The sequence below is a fragment of the Ceratotherium simum genome, chromosome X (genome assembly GCF_057802395.1).
Source record: "Ceratotherium simum simum isolate JZ-2026a chromosome X, ASM5780239v1, whole genome shotgun sequence".
Classification (NCBI taxonomy): domain Eukaryota; kingdom Metazoa; phylum Chordata; class Mammalia; order Perissodactyla; family Rhinocerotidae; genus Ceratotherium; species Ceratotherium simum.
The window spans coordinates 13,874,470-13,891,766 of record NC_141940.1 but is presented as its reverse complement, the minus strand read 5'-3'; positions in this window follow the sequence as shown (position 1 = coordinate 13,891,766).

Below are 17,297 nucleotides of genomic sequence, written 5' to 3'. Positions count from 1 at the left end.
ATTAATTTCTCCCAGCCAAAATGACCTCTCCTTTCAAGTCAGGGGCCCAGTAATTCTCCTTGGAAAATTATAGTTCTGTTACTCGAGTGCCTCTTCATCTGGAAGGAAAATTGCCCATTCATACAGTTGAGCAAGGATGAATAAAACATGCTGCTGGTGAAATACACTAGGTATGAGGTCCCATTTAATTCCATTCCACTGTGTCAGCACATTCTGTAGAGATAAGTTTCCTAGAGCGCCACAGGATTTTGCTATTCAATACTTAATATAGCAGGGATTGGGTAGCTTGTTGCTTCCTATCATGTTGAAGCAGACTCGTGTCCAAGTACAGTGCATAAAGTAAAAGTGCCCCTGCTTATCAAAGATATGTGTGAAGTTGACACACTGAAAATAATGCCTCTGCTTAGAAGCCTCTGCAGTTTGGGTACAAATCTAAGGGTCTCAGGGTTAGCCAGCTTCTCCTAGCTTATCAGCTACTTCCTCAGAGGCATTCTTCATGCAAAGTAGAATCAATATTTGCAAATCCCTCAGGTAGTATTTGGTCTGTTTTAAGACAATGAATGTCTCCAATGGTCCTCATTTGAGGATACAAGCATTAACGAAGCAGAAGAACTCATTATCCTATCATAGTAACAGGATAATTGTCATCATCATCATCATTATTAATATTTGCTATTATTTACTGAATGCTTACTTTGGGACAGGCACTTTCCAACATGCATATAATGCTCCCAATAACTCTGGGATGTGAGTATTATGATCTCTACTTTTATTACCAACTATGTGACCATGGACAAGTTATTTTACCTCTCAGTTCCTCTACCTACTCATTGGTAAAATGATGCCTGTGGCAACTTTCATGTCCCCACAGGTACAAACCCACACAGGGGCATACACAGATGTTAGTGAACAAAAGTAATGATTTGCCACTGTGTGTATGTGAGCAAACTTGGTCTGTGCTTGAGAGACTCTTAACAGTGTTGGGCACTTCAAATGAAGGCTGACACTGCCAACTGCACCCAAACGGCTACAGAGGAGACTTGGTGTAGAGGAAATATCCCTGAACACGAGACCTGGACATGGGTTCCAGTTCAGCTGCTTAGTCTCTGGAAGACTTTAAATAAGCCACTTAACCTCTCTGAGATTTCTCTGAAGACAAAGTGGGTTTGCATCCCAGTTCTGCCACTTGCTAAATTCGTGACTTTAAATAAGTTATCTTAAATTGTTGTGTCTCATTGTCCTTATCCATGCATGAAATGTAGGACCTATTTCATAGGGTTCTTTCGAGCATTAAGGAGAATAATACATGCGAAGTGTTAGCAGAATGGCTGCCCCATAGTATGTGCTTGATGATTTTCCACTGTTACTGTTGTTATCTTTTGTAAAGTGAAGATAAAAGTACTTAATCTCTGTGCCTTAAGGGGTTGTTGCAAGGGCATAACATAGGGAAAGTTGTGACAGCTTCACATAGGTAGTATTTTAAATTCAATCTCTAAGCTGGAAGAGACTGTAAGTGTTCAAAGTTATTTTTACCTCTCTTCATTACTCAAGAATGACAATCTTACAAATGGAAAATGGAATGTACCTGCAAATGTTGCATCCATGTACAACCCTTGTAGTCAGCAGGATTCCCTCAGCCTCTGTCCTGCAGGTCCTCCCTTCTGGTAGCATGTACTGCTGTAGATGCCATCCAGCTCCACCTCAGTTCTCCTGAGGTCATCAAGCCCTTTCTGAGCTGATACGTTGACGCCCAATCCTTCCCTTACTCCCAAAACATAGATCTTTAGACAAGGAAGAAGACGTGACACTTAAAAATAATCCTGATCTATTTTATATTCAATGTCCATATAAAAAAGATGCCTCTAGTACTTGTTAGAATCAATTACAAAGTATATTAAAGTCAATTATGGCTCATTGATATAGATACTATCAAGAATCCATTATATTTGACAATATGTGTCAAGGGCCTTAAATATGTGCGTATATTTAAAACAGTAATTCTACTCGGAATTTATAACAAGGAAACAATCAGTCAAAATATAGTCAAATGAATTCATGGTAGAATTGTTTGTAATTGGTTTTGTAATAGCAAAAACTGAAAGCAGAAAAATGTCCAGTAAAAAAGGACTGGTTAAATGAATTATGGTACAGCTGAATGGCAAGCAACCACGAAAATGCTCTCAACAAAATTTAATGACTTGAAAATATTCTCACAATAAGAGATTAAATGTTAAAAGCAGAGTACAATACCATGAATAAAACCTGTTCATTTAAAAAAAATCTATGTATCCATCGGAGGTAAAGACTTGGGGAAAATGTACCAAATACAATGGATATTCTAGGTAAAGGTATTATGGATAGTTTTTATTCTTGTCTTTTCCTCATTATATTTTATCTTCTTCAAATTTGCTGTAATAGTCATGTATAGAGGCAGGATTTGGTGGCAGTGAAGTGTCCAGGCTCCGGGGTCAGAAGACCCAGGTTCTAATTCTAGCATTACCACTTCCTAGCTGTGTGAACCTAAACAAGATACTGAATTTCTTTGGACCTGTTTCCTTCTATGTTAAATGGAAATCATAATACTTACCTCAGAAAGTTGTTGTGAAGATTAGTCAATGCATGCAAAACTCTGAGGCCAGGACTGAGCTCTTAGTATGGACTCAAAAGCATAATCGTTGTTATGCATTACTTCTATAATCAGAAAGAAACTGTTATTTTAAATATAGCTCTGGACTTCAATATCCATGGCTGATCACAGGCCCCAGGCATTTTGTTTGCCTGGCAGTTTGTTGGATAGCAAAACATGAGCAGCGCACCGAAATTGCTTAAATGAAGGCCCCATTTAAAACATATCACAGAAAACTTGTCCTGGGTGAAAAAGGAGTTACACTCTGAAGCTTCTATGGGAAATAAACAAATAGTTTATTTCATTGTGAGCTCAGAGCTAACAAAAATGGACCCCAGCTTCCTGGGATATTTATTGAGGATTTGTCCTTTAGGAACACACTGAATGTTTTCACCTTATCATGCATTTTGATATTTTGTGAGATGGTGACAGTGTCAGTTGTCCATCTGCAATCCTTTCCAGATAAGCCATGTCAAGCTGTACCACATACATCCATCAGCTTCCTTACACCAAATTGGGGTACCAAAGGACACTGGGCAGGTGACCGCATGAACTAAACTGTAAGTAGTTCATCAATCTCTCTCCAGAAACCAGGGCAAGGAAAATGATTCCCTCCTCCAGGGAGCAATCAGCCCGAGGTGAGATGACACAGCCCTTTTGAGATGCCAACCTCACAACCCAGTGTCAGGTCAGGAAGTAGGAGATGGATCGAGTTCAGACACGGACGGAAATGTAGACAGTTCACCAAAGCCTTGTCTATAGAGAAAGCAGCGCCCAACACAGATGAAGGTCGCACACTGTGTTAAATGACTGAAGATACCAAGCCAGAGCAAATGTAAGGTGAGGAATCAGCTGGAGGATTTAGCTTCAGATTGGAGATGGCTCGATGCACAAGAAGGCTGGACAAATAGAGGGAATAAAATACCAAGAAATTTGCATGGGAATCCTGTGGGGGAGGGCTGGGAGGACACTTCTCTGCTCATTTTATTATTCAGGTACAATCTGGATACTCGCAACAACTTCAAGGAAGCTCCCTGGGAAGAACACTCCCAAACCCAAATAACTGCCCTGGAAAATGATGCAAAAACACCAGCGCAACTCTAAGTGCTCACTAGATTCATTCGAGTCTGGGAGTGCTCATCAGTACCCATGCTCTCTTCTTCCTGGGCACACAGCTAGATGACATTTCCCAGTCACCCTTGCAGCTAGATATGGCCAGATGACATGTGAGTGGAAGTGACCATATCACTTCTGGGCTGACCTCCTAAAACATACTATATGCAAAAGCTCCCCACCTCCCTGCCGCAATCTCTGTGGACCTGCATTAGATTGTAAGAAAGAAAGAAACATTTATCGTATCCAGCCACTGAGTCTTTGGGGGTAGTTTATTACAGCAGTTAGTCTACCCTGATCACACAATTGATCAGGTTGTTCCCTTCCTCCCTGTATTAGCACCACAATTATACTCCAAAGTTAAATCTCTTAACTATGCTGTCAATTCTCTTCTCTTTTCAAAATATATTTTTCTTCTTGATATAATAGTAATACATGCTTACTGCAAGAAATATGGGGAACACTGGACAACACAACAAAGATCATTCAGAATCATCATCCACTATTCAGAGATAATCAAAGTTGAAATTTTGGCTTGTGTCCTGCCAATGTATTTTCTAGAAGTCTTTATATATGTCTATATTTCAAAACTGGAACCAGAGTGCTCATCATGTACACTCAATACATATGCTTTCCCATCAGAATTTTTATAGCTGCATAGGAAATTATTTAATAAAAATGACACTAACTTTCCTATATGTAACAAATAACCACTTAGAAAATATAATCAAAGAAAATAACCCATTTAAAGTAACAACAGAAATGATTCTTACTAAAACAACTCTCTCTAGAATATTTATAAATTTAAACAATCCAAATAAAATATAAATATGACTCTATTTTGAATCAGCCACACTTATTCTAAGGTTCAAATGGAAACATGACTTGTAAGACACCCAAGGAAAATTCTGAAAATGAGTAGTGAGAGAGCACTAGCAATAACACCTATTAAAATATCATAAAACTCGTGTAATTAACACAGTTTGATACCAGTAAACCAGTAAATGAATAGACAAATAAATGGAACAGAACAGAGAATCTAGAAATAGACGTATACATATATACATATACATATAAATATATAAAAACGTTAAATGATTTCTTAAAAAATGATACCACTAAAATAACAGGTTGGGAAAATTGATTTATTATATTTCCAAAAATGTTTTGTAAATATGACAAATAACCCAAAAACCATTAAACAAGAGACAGAGACATTAAAATTCAAAACATTCCATGTATCAAACTACCATCAATACCATGAATAAAGTCAAAAGATAAGTGGCAGACAAAACACTTTCAACATATCTGGTAAAGAATCTAAATCTTTAATATGCAAAAAGGTTTTACACACCAGTGAAATAAATTTAATAATCCATAAGAAAAATGGGCAAGGAACATGTATATAGAAAAAGGAATGCAAATTACTTTTAAATATATGAAAAGATAATCAATTCATTCACAGTAAAAGAGATACAAAATTAAACTAAAACAAACGATCATCTTCCAACTAAGATTAAAAAGGATAAAAAAGTAAACTGTGTTCCAGGATGTGAAGAAACACCCTTGTTTACGGTTGGTGGTAATTAACTGGGACATCTTCTTTGAAGGACAATTTGGCAATATTTATCAACATTGTAAATGTACATACACTTTGATCCAGCAATTCCAGTAATAGCCATTTATCTCACAACGCTACATGCACGTGAGCAACGAGGTGTGTATGAAGATAATGCCTTCGAAATTATTTGTAATAGCAAAAGACCATAAACAACTTTGGGACTGTTTACATAAATTATAGGATATCCATATATTTGAATACCGTGCAGCCGTTAAAAATAATGAGGGAAATCTATTCATACCGAAATGGAAAGATTGCCAAGACACATTGTTAAATATTAAAAGCGAGGTTCAAAACAGTGGGTAGACTATGCTATCGTGTTTGTGAAAAAAAGCAGGGAGATATGCTCATATATGAACAGAATATTTCTTGAAAGACACACAAAATAATTGCAGTGGTTACTTCTAAGAAGGGTGACTAGGGGATTGAGGGTGGTGGGAAAGGGCAATTTATTCTTCAGTGTATAACCTTCAATAGCTTTTGCCTTTTTCCCCACGTGCATCTAGTATTTAAAACATAAAGTAAGAAAAAAAGGTCAAATTTTGGAATCCTCTGTGAGGTACATTCTTTGGGAGGTTAGCATTTCCATGTAAATTCCCAGAGAATAGAACGCTTGGGTTTTTCAGAGGGGAAAAAAAGTCAGGTGCAAAATTACTACAGCTTAATTTCCCCAATTTCTCCAAATTCTAATGTAGAAAAATTATATTGTCCTAATGTAAAAAATAGTCACACTAAATTTCAGCCATGACTATATTGCAAAGGTGAAACAGAAGCCTGCCAACAGACCAAAGAAAGGCAAGATCTATAATTACAGGGAAGGAAAGGGCAATGAACAGATAGACGCTAGGCTAGATAGTCTGTATGCAATTTCTCATTTAATCTTCCTGGCAAGTTTGTGAGGTAGGAGTTATCTCCACTGTACAGATGAAGAAACAAACTCCTAGAGAGGAATGAATTTGCCCAGGGTGACATGGCTGTTGACTCTGAGAAAGCAAAGAGATAACATTCCACTTTCAGTGTTATTTCTCAGAGGTCCACTGATGAAAAAGAACAGGAGTTTTTGTCTTTCTTACCAGCTCATGAAGTGTCTAATGAAATCTAGTATTGTACAGCCCTTGTGCTACCCAAAGGCATTCTTACGATTACCATTCTTCCCATCTTGAAGGACATGAAATCTACAATTAAGAGTTGGTGCCTAATCTCTATGAACCCCAGATTCATCCAAAAAATGAGAAGTACCTATTTAGCAGGGTTGTTATGAGGATTCAAAATAAATTCTGTGAAGTGCCTGGCACATCATGGATGCTCAATACATAGTGATCTCTATCATTGTTATCATGATCAACTGAAATTGAAAGTTGCATGGGCAACAGTGAAATTCTGATTCCAGATTATGGAAATTTCTGGAAGCAGGCTAGTGAAGAATTTAAGAACGTAAGCTCTGTTGGACTTATCTCACTTAGCACAATACCCTTAAGGTCCATCCATGTTGTAAATGGCAGGATCTCATTCTTTCTCACGGCTGATTAATATTCAAAGATAGATAAGATGTGGTGTGTGTGTGTGTGTGAGTGTGTGTGTGTGTATGAATGAATGAAGAAGATGTGGGGTGTGTGTGTGTATATATATATATATACATTCATTTGTTTATTCTCTCATTTGTTCACGGACACCTAGGTTGTTTCCATATCTTGGCTATTGTGAATAATTCTGCAATAAACTTGGGAGTGTTGTATAATATCACACATATGTGGAATCTAAATAAGCCAAACTCACAGAAACAGAGATTAGAACAGTGGTTACTAGGGGCTGGGGGGTGGAGGAATTGAGGAGATGTTGGTTGAAGGGTACAAACTTTCAGTTAGAGGATGAATAAGTTCTGGATATCTAATGTACAGCATTGTGATTATAGTCAACAATACTGTATTATATACCTCAAAGTTGCTAGGAGTCTAGATCTTAAACGGTCCTAGCACAAAAAAGAAATAATTATGTGACATGATAGAGGTGTTAGCTAATGCTACAGTGGTAATCATATTGCAATATACAAATGTATCAAATCAATGCATTGTACACCTTAAACTTACACAATGTTATATGTCAGTTATGTCTCAATTTAAAAAAATAATAATGCCAGCTCTGGAGTCAGAAAGACCTCTGTCTGAATTTTGACTCCACCACTTCCTAGCTGTGTGACCCTGAACAAGTCATTTAACCCCTCTCAGTCTTCATTTCCTCTCCTCTGGAAAGGGGATGATTGTTTGTAGGTGCCATCTCATAGGTTTATAAGGATTCAATGAGATAATGCACATGACTTATTTAGCACAGTGCCTGGTGCATAATAAGTGATCAATAAACGTTATGTCCTATTTTTTACTCACACACTTTTCTGTACTTTGATGTAGATCTCCATGTTTTGTACCAGAACTCATTGATCCTGTCTTTGGACATCCAAGTCCAGAGATACTCATAACAGATGAAAAGGAAAAACATATCAATAATCACCACCTCTGCTGTCAAAAATTCTATTTAGTCCTCCTCAAATTCCACCCCCTCCCTGACCCTCTTCCCTCATCCAACCCCAGGGAAATATACTTGCTCCTTATTCAGGATTCCCAAAGTACTCTGGTTATACTTCTGTCACAGCATATTTGAGAGCCTGTGTAGCTTTGTTAGGCTGATCATATAATTTATCGTTCACATCAAGACACTTTTGAGAGTGAAAAGGGTGCTATTAATCATTTCATTGGAACAACAAGAATAAACCAGGACTGTTCCAATGAAACCAAGACATATGCAACTCTATGCTTAATGGAATGAGGAGCTTTGGTTCAAATGAAGCCCTTGCACATAGCAGGTATTCAGCAAATGATAACTATAATTTTTGTGTACTTGTATTCCCTAACAAATTGTGAGCCTCTTAGAGTGGAGAGACAGGGTTTTAACTACTTTCATACCTCCCCAGAACCTCACTTACATGATGCCTGGAAAACATTAGGTGCTTGTTGAACTGTCGAGCAAGTGACACCTGTTACCACCTCCACAGAAACAGTTCCACTGTATGGAGGACAGCAAAGAGCATAACAATGCCTGCCACCAGGAACAACAGTCCCAGGATATCAACCATGGTTTGAGGGCACCAAGAAAGATGTGATTCACACAGGCACCCGAAGGAATGATGCTTTACTCACATAGAGAACAGACAGAGCAAGATCAGCTTTAATAGTGGGCATCAGTCCCTCATGGTCAGCGGGTCTTGGCCCATAAGGAGATGTTCTGCACCCACCACTCTCCTGCTGCAAGCAAAGGACCCCATTCCCTCCCCACTGGGAACAGATAGAGCAGTGGAGTTGGCCAGGTACCATATGATGCACACACTTAAGCAGAACAAAGGAGCGCACATTAAGTCTGAAACAGGGAAAGATTCCCACGCAAGGTGATAAGCCCAGCACTGGCAGTGAGGACTTTATCTGTAGGTAAGGTAGTGTTCCAGGCCCAAGACCCCTTCTTATGCAGCCGAGTAGGGGTCAAAAGACTGCATGCACACATGAGACTGTTTTTCCCAACGTTGCTTAATGAATATTTATTCACTGAGTGATCTGGAGTAAATATCATATTCTCTTGTCTGAAGCCTACATTCTTAACTAGGCTTTCCAGGGTTGCTTGAGAAAGGAGGAGCAGGTGTCACCAAGTAGGCACTGGGAATCGTAATGTCAGACAGCAGTAAGGGGACTCATGATAATTGATTGATTGACACATTAATTTAAATTTTCCAACACTTCCCAAGTGCTAACTATGTGCAGGCACTAGATACATGGTGACTAAGACTCAGTCCCTGTCCTCACAGAGCTCATGTATGTGGAGGATACAGCCAAGGTAACTGGGGATTATGGCAGAGCATAATAAGTTCTCTGATAGAAGTCGACCCAGAAGGTGGTACTCCATCCATACCTGGAAAGCAAGATCCAAATTCTAGAATGGTAGAATTGTAGAGTTAGGAAGGACCTCAGAGAAGGACAGTTTAATCTGTCACAACAATGATACAATTGGTCATCATTTGTTGAATTCTTACGATGTATCAGGCAGTGGGTTAAGAGCTCTACATGCCCTTAACCTTGTGATAGTCCCTTGAAATAGATATAATTATTATCCTCATTTTAGTGATAAGGAGACTGAGGGTCCAAGAGGTTAAGTAGATTTCCCAAGGTCACACAGTTAAATGGTGGCAGAGCTGAGCTTTATTTAACCTATGCCTGTATGGCTCTCAAGCCCAGGCCCTTTTTGCTATGGAGTATTGCCTCCCTTTGCATCAAAGCCTTCTACTGATAACACCTCTTTGCTCCAGGTTCCCAAACCAGTACCTCCGGGTCTTTACCAGTACTCTAAGGACAGACTTCAGTGAACCCCGAGCTCCAGAACTATTTCCAAAGTCAGAATCCTGGCCCACATATTGAAACTCTCGTCAGTCTCTCTGATTTGTATGTGTCAGGCTATTGTCCCATTGAAGCTGGAGAGGCCCAGCCTTCAGCCAAGTCCTTCAGTGGTTTGGAATCAGTGAGGACCCTCAAAAGCAGCCAGCCTCTGCTCTTAGTCAGGAATCTCCTAAGCCTTGGCCCAGAGGCCCCACAATCCGGTTCTTGTGCACCGTATCCTATATCCCCTCCACTGACTCTTCAGGACAAGCCTCAACTGAGCCCCTGACGATGGGATCTGTCTTCACTGGGCTTCTTTCCTCCATCCAGAGAGCCCAAAGTCATAAGTAGCACAGATGTCCTGAGTCTAGCAGAGGAAAGATAGAGCCCACTCAGAGAGGCACAGGCCAGACCGTCCTTTCATCTCTGAAGGATTCCCCTCCCAGACTGGAAGTCAGAGGCTTAGAATTACTTCTGCAGGTTGGAGTAGGTGCAGGGGGAACTTAGGGATCACCCTGTATGGCTCCCTGAGAAATTAATCAGGTCTCCAAGGCAACTCTCATATAGAGTCCATACCTTCAATAATAGTTCCAGAAATGCACTAGTGTGAGCTCTGAGCCTCAGAAGAGCCAGCCTGCATGACCCTTGCATCCCTCTTGCTACCTTCATCTCTAAGTATCTTCATCTTATTCTGCCACATCTTTTAGTTGATGTCATTATATCTGTGATGGGGAAGAAAAAAAACAAAGCAAGCCTCTGAAGTGACACAGAGAGGAATTAGAATCCTGCTGTTCCACCCACTGGCAGTATGGCATCATTTGATGCCCTCTGGACCTCAGTTTCTTCATCTGTTAAATAGGGGCTAAAGAGGCTTACTTTGATGAGCATCTGTAGGCACTACACGAGGAAATACATATAAAAATGTTTCGTAAATGTAAAAATTGAGCAGGCAGCTTAGTGCCTAGCACATAGAAAGTGTTCAAGAAATGTATAGTTGTGATGAAATGTGAGTTAGAGAGTTCTCCAGTGGTGGGTACTGGAATGATGAACAACAGCCCAGATGAATCCTCTCCTCAAAGGCAGCCAGTGGCTTTCTCCTCACCCTCCACAGCATGCTATTATCCTTTTTAACTTGGACTATTGAAACCACGGCTGAGGATGGCTAATCTGTAACAACCATCTCTAACAGTAATCTTCAGTTGTCTAATCCACTGTTTTATTATTAAGTATATATTGGACTGAAATAGAATTTCTCCAATTTATTCACAGTAAACACAGCTTTGCAAATTACCCACTTCGCCCCTTCCAGATGGTGGTTAGAAGTGCTGGCCAAATGCAAGCATTTATCGGGTGCATTTATTTAGGTGCCAATTTGAGTTCAAAACCTTGCCCTCTTTACTTGTGTGCAAATAAATGGAAATTGATTTTGAGATTTGAAAGCAAAACTTTAACACTGGCTAGTATATAAACAATCAATAACCAAACTGTTCTCAGTGTTCACTATCTTTGCTGGCACTTTAGGATGTAAGATAAGGTGATAAATCCCATTTGTAATGAACCACAAAGTCAATGCTTCCTGCACCAAGATGATGTGCAGTTCATTTTAGTGCCTCCATCTGGAGCTTGAAATACTTTGATATCCTCATCAATATGTGAAAACAACTGATCTCATGATAAAGTGCTGGGCTTTGCCATACTCCAAACAAAAAGATGTACCATGAAATTTAGGACCATTCCAATCGAGTTACTAGCTAAGCATAGGAATAACTCACGGAACAATACAAGTCAAAAAGATTGGTTCAGTTTCCTGGTGACTAACAAACTTCAAATTTCAATTTCTGAGGCAGAGGCATGGAATAAATACATCCTATGTTGCCAACAATGGGAAATACCAAAGCAGATCCAGTCTGAGCTGTGAAAGGTGCACAGTTAAAGCCTGCCACACACAACCAAGTTGGCTCTTCGGATGATGCCAACCCTCACTCAGTGAATAAATGTACAGTCCCAGCCCCTCCTAGATCAATGGATAAATACTATTTATTCAACAAATATTTCATAAGCACCTACTGTGTACACTGAGCTAGAAACTGGTAGAAGACTATTCTTTTGTGGAGATTACATTTCTGTGGGAGAGACACTGAACAAGTAAACAAGCAAATGAATAATTAGATATTATGATAAATAGCAAAACAGAAAACATGGGGAGCTATAATAAAGAATAATGGAATTATGGAGAAAATAGTCTTTTCCACCTTTTTATTATGCTTAATATGTTTTGTGAATATTTTCTCCAAGCATTTGGCTTGCTTATTCATTTTCTTAATAGTATCTTTTGATAAACAGATGTTCTTTATTCTCATTGTTTAATTGATCAATATATTTACTTTTATATTTATTTATTTATGTGTCTTGTCTACAAAAAAAATTGCCTACCCCCATATTGCAAAGGTATTCACTTGTATTTTTTTCTAGAAGCTTTGTAGTTTAAGCATTATATTTATATCTACAATCCATTTTGAATGATATTTTGTGTATGGTGTGAGGTAGGGGTTAAGATTTTTTTTTTTTTTGCATCAAACTAAAACCTCCAGCACAGCAAAGGAAACATTCAACAGAATGAAGAGACAACCTACAGAATGGGGGAAAATATTTGAAAACCATATATCAAGCAAAAAAGGAGTTAATGTCTAAAATATATAGGTAACTCATACAACTCAAGAGCAAGAAAACAAATAACTTGATTAAAAAATGGGCAAGGGAACTGAATAGAAATTTTTTAAAAGAAGACATGAAATGGCCAACAGATACATTAATAGTTGCTCAACATCACTAATCATCAGGGAAATGCAAATCAAAACCACAATGAATAATCACCTCACATTTTTTTAAATGGCTATTATTAAAAAGACAAAAGATAACAAGTGTTAGTGAGGATGCGGAGAAAAGGGAAGTTTGGTACACTGTGAGAAAGTAAATTGCTACAGCCATTATGAAAACAGAATGGAGGCTCCTCAAAAATTAAAAACAGAAGTACCATATGATCCAGCAATCTCACTTCTGGGTATATATCCAAAGGAATTAAAATCTATATCTCAAAGAGATATCTGCATTCCATGTTCACTGCAGCATTATTCACAATATCCAAGATATGGAAACAACCTAAATGTCTATCAAGGGATGAATGGATAGAGAAAACGTGGTATGCATATACAATAATATATCATTTAGCTTTAAAAAATAAGAAAAACCTGCCATTTATGACAATATGGATGGACCTGGAGGACATTATGCTAAGTGAAATAAGCCAGATACATAAAAAATATTGCATGATCTCGCTTATATGTGGAATCTAAAATAGTCAAATTGATAGAAGCACAGAGTAGAATAGTGGTTGACACAGGCTGGGGAGGGGGAGAAAATGAGGAGACATTGGTCAATGAATGCAAAGTTTCAGTTATGCAAGATGAATAAATTATGGAGATCTAATGTACAGCAATGTGAACACAGTCAACCATACTGTATTGTATAGTACTTGAAATTTGCTAAGAGGGAAGATCTTAAGTGTTCTCACCACAAAAAAGAAAGAAAGAATATGGTAACTATGTGAAGTAATGGATGTGTTAATTAGCTTGATTTTGGCTATTATTTCACAATGTACATGTATATCAAAACATCAAGTCATATATCTTAGATATACATAATTTTTATTTGTCAATTATATCTCAATAAAGACGGGGGGGGAAACTTGGCTATTCTATATCCTTTGAAGTTCCACATAAATTTTAGAAACAGCTTGTAAATTTTTACAAAAGAACCTTCCAGGATTTTTACTTTATTGTATGAATCCAGCAATTAATTTGGGGAGAATGAACATCTTAATAATATTTAGTCTTTATCCAGCAATTTTTGTGCTTTTCAATGTAGAGATCACGTATGCATGCTGTTATTTTTTTCCTAAATCATGTTATGTTTTTGATGCTATTGTAAACAGAATTGTTTGCTTAAATTTTTTTCAATAGTTTTGTGCCATTATAAACATATACTATTGTTTTTCCTATATTGAGTCATGTCACCTTGGTAGATTCACTTATTAGTTTGAATAATTGTTTTGTAGATTCCTTAGAATTTTCTACATAAACAATCATGTTGCATGCAAATAGAGATGCTTTTAAATTTTCCTTGCCAATATTTATGTCTTTGATCTATCTTACCTTATTGCACTTTCCAGGATCTCCAGAACAATATTCAATAGAAGCGGTGAGACTGGATGTCCTTGCCCAACTCTGAATTTAGGGGAAAGTATTTATATTTCATCATTAAATATCATAAGACCTATAGGTTATAAAATGGAGGAAGTCTTCTATTTCTAGTCAGCTGAGGTTTTGTTGTTGTTTATTATGAATAGGTGTTGGATTTTGTCAAAATCTTCTTACATCTATTGAAATGATCATACTTTTTTCCCTTTATTCTTTTTATATATTGCTGGTTCCAACCTAATATTTTGTTAAGGACTTTTGCATCTATTTACATGGAGCATATTGGTTTGTAATTCTTTTCCTGTAACATTCTGCAAGATTTTGACATCAAGGTTTTGCTGCTTCAGAGAAAAATGTGCGAAGTGTACCTTCTCTTTCATTCTCTAAACAAGTTTGTGTATGATTAGTGGCATTTCTTCTTTAAATATTTTGTTCAATTCACCAGTGAAAATTCACCAGCATCGTCATCCAACAACTTGCTCAAACTCAGAAGTCATCTGAGATCCTTCACTGTCTACTCCCTCTTACATATAATCAATCACCCACACTTGTCAATTTACCACCTGAATCAGTGAGAATCTAGTCAGGAAACAGAAACCACTCCAAAAATTTCAAACATAGAGAGTTTAAAGGAGAGAATTGGTTGAATAGGTGACTAAATTGCTGGGAAGCCAAACAGTAATCATAAGGTAACTCAGAGATCAGCCACTACCTGCCCACCAGGGATTGAAGAACAGGTGTAGTTAGTGTTATGACAGGCCAGAATTTGTAGCCATCCAGTGGGAGCTAGAAGCATGGTGGAGACTGTCTGATAGGAGCTGAGATCATGTAGGCAGGGGCTATGAGAAAGCACACAGGGAACACAGCCACTGCTGTGAGCAAAAAAGGGAGAGATATCCTGGATTTTCCCCTTCATTTTCTACCATTCTCTGCACTGCTGTCAGATTTCTATTTCTAACATGTATACACATAATGTCATTATCCAGCTCAGAATCCTTCAATATTTCTCAATCACCTGTGGGCAAAATCTAAATTCTTTTGCATGGAATACGTGCCAGTTTTCTATCGTCAAATGGCAAATTATCACAAACTTAGCACTCTAGAACAATAGAAATTTATGATCTCACAGTTTCCAGGTACAGGTTACCTGGGTCCTCTGCTCAGGGTCTCACCACGCTGAAATCAAGGTGTGGGCCAGGGCTACAATCCTCATAGGAGGCTTACAGTCCTCTTCCAAGCTCATTCAGGTTGTTGGCAGTGTTCATTTCCTTGCCTTTGTAGGAATGAAGGCCCCGTTTTATTGCTAGCTGTTTGCCAGAGACCATTCAAAGCTGCCAGAGACCACCCGCAGTTCCTTGTCACATGCTCCCCATAGGCAGCTCACAGATTTTTTTTCTTCCTGGCCAGTAGGGGTACATGTCTCTGACTTCTTACTCTCCATTTAATAACTCACTTGATTGGGTCAGACCCATACAAGCTAATCTCCCTTTTTGATGAACTCAAAGTCAACTGATTAGTAACCTAAACACTAGGGTGATATTCCATCATGTTCATAGGTCCTGCCTGCATTCAAGGGGTAGGGGAATTTGCAGGACAAAATCAAACCAGTTAACACTGGGAATCTTGGGGGCCATCTTAGATTTCTGCCTACTGCAGAATACAAGTCCCTAGCACCTGCTTACCTGTCTAGCTGCAACTCTGATAACTACTCTGTCATCCTCTTATAATTTCACTCTAGAATTATAGAACTATATATAGATTCTGGAACACGTATTTCCTTACTTCTGTATGTGCTGCCTCTCTCTACCTGGAATGCTCCTCACTCTATCCGTCTACTGAGGAAACTTCTACTCATCCTTTATGTCTCAGCTCAAATGTTACCTTCTCAGTGATGCCTTCCTTGACTCCCAGGCAGACTTAACTGCTCCTTCACCTCTGCCTTCATTGTGTTTTGTACATGCCCCCTTAAAATTAACCTCCACTAGAGCCAGCCCTGATGGCCTAGCATTTAAAGCTCGGTGCACTCTGCTTTGGCAGCCCAAGTTTGGTTCCCAGGCATGGAACCGCACCACTTGTCTGTCAGTAGCCATGCTGTGGCAGTGGCTCACATAGAAGAACCAGAAGAACTTACAACTATATGTAACTATGTACTGGGGCTTTGGGCAGGAAAAAAAGACAGAGGAAGATTGGCAACAGATGTTAGCTCAGAGCGAATCGTAAAAAAAAAAAAAATTAACCTCCACTAGACTAAGTATCTTGAGAGCAGGTACTCTATCTTTTTGGCTGTATCTCCATACCTATTATAGTGCATGAGTAAAAACTGTCAGTGGTGGTTGGGTGAATGAATAAATTAATGAATAGCTAAGAAATTATAAGATGCCTGGTATGGGAGGGGGAGGCTGAAGATAAAGCTGGAGAGACTGTCAGAAGCTACTTTGTGGAGAGTTTTGTATGCCATACCAAGGGATTTGGACTTTATCCTAAAAGCAACAGGGGGCCATCAAAATGTTTTAAAGCAGGGAGTGAAATTATAAGACCTGGGCTTTAATAAGCTCCCTCTGAAGCTGTAGACCAGTGTTTCTCAAAGTATACTCCTTGGACTGCCTGCATCAGAATCAGTGGTGTTGGTAGAAATACAGATTACCAGTCAAACTCCAGACCTATTGCATCAGAGTACCAAAGCATGGAGTTTGAGAATCTGCATTTTAACATACTCTCTCCCATGATTTTTATGTTCACTAAAGCATGAGAATCATTGCAATACAGGATGAATTGGGGCACTTACTGGAAGTGTGTAAACCTGCACCAATTTCTTCACTGCTTTCTGCCTCAGTTTCCACATCTGTAATATGGCAATGATAATAGCACTTATCTTATGGGGTTGTGGTGAGAATTAAACAAGGTAAGGAATATAAAGCTCTTAGAAAATACCTGGTATTGAGTAAGAACTCTATAAATGTTAACTTCATTATTATCATTATTTCTTGGAAGAGTGAGAGTGGGAAAAAAAATCTGTTGCGGTCATCTGAGTGGTTAATGCTAAGGGCCTGACTTAAGGCACTGGTAGTGAGAAGAGAAGAGAAGGGCAGAGTTTAAGGACATTTGGAGGGACTATCAACAGGATTTATTCACTGATTGAACAGGGGTGTGGAGAACAAGAAGTTAGAGTTGAAACTAGAGGAGGTGAGGCAGAAAACTTAACTTTTGGAAGGAAAATTCTGAGTTCATTTTGGAATAAGGTGAGTTTGAGATGCCTACAAGTCTTCCAA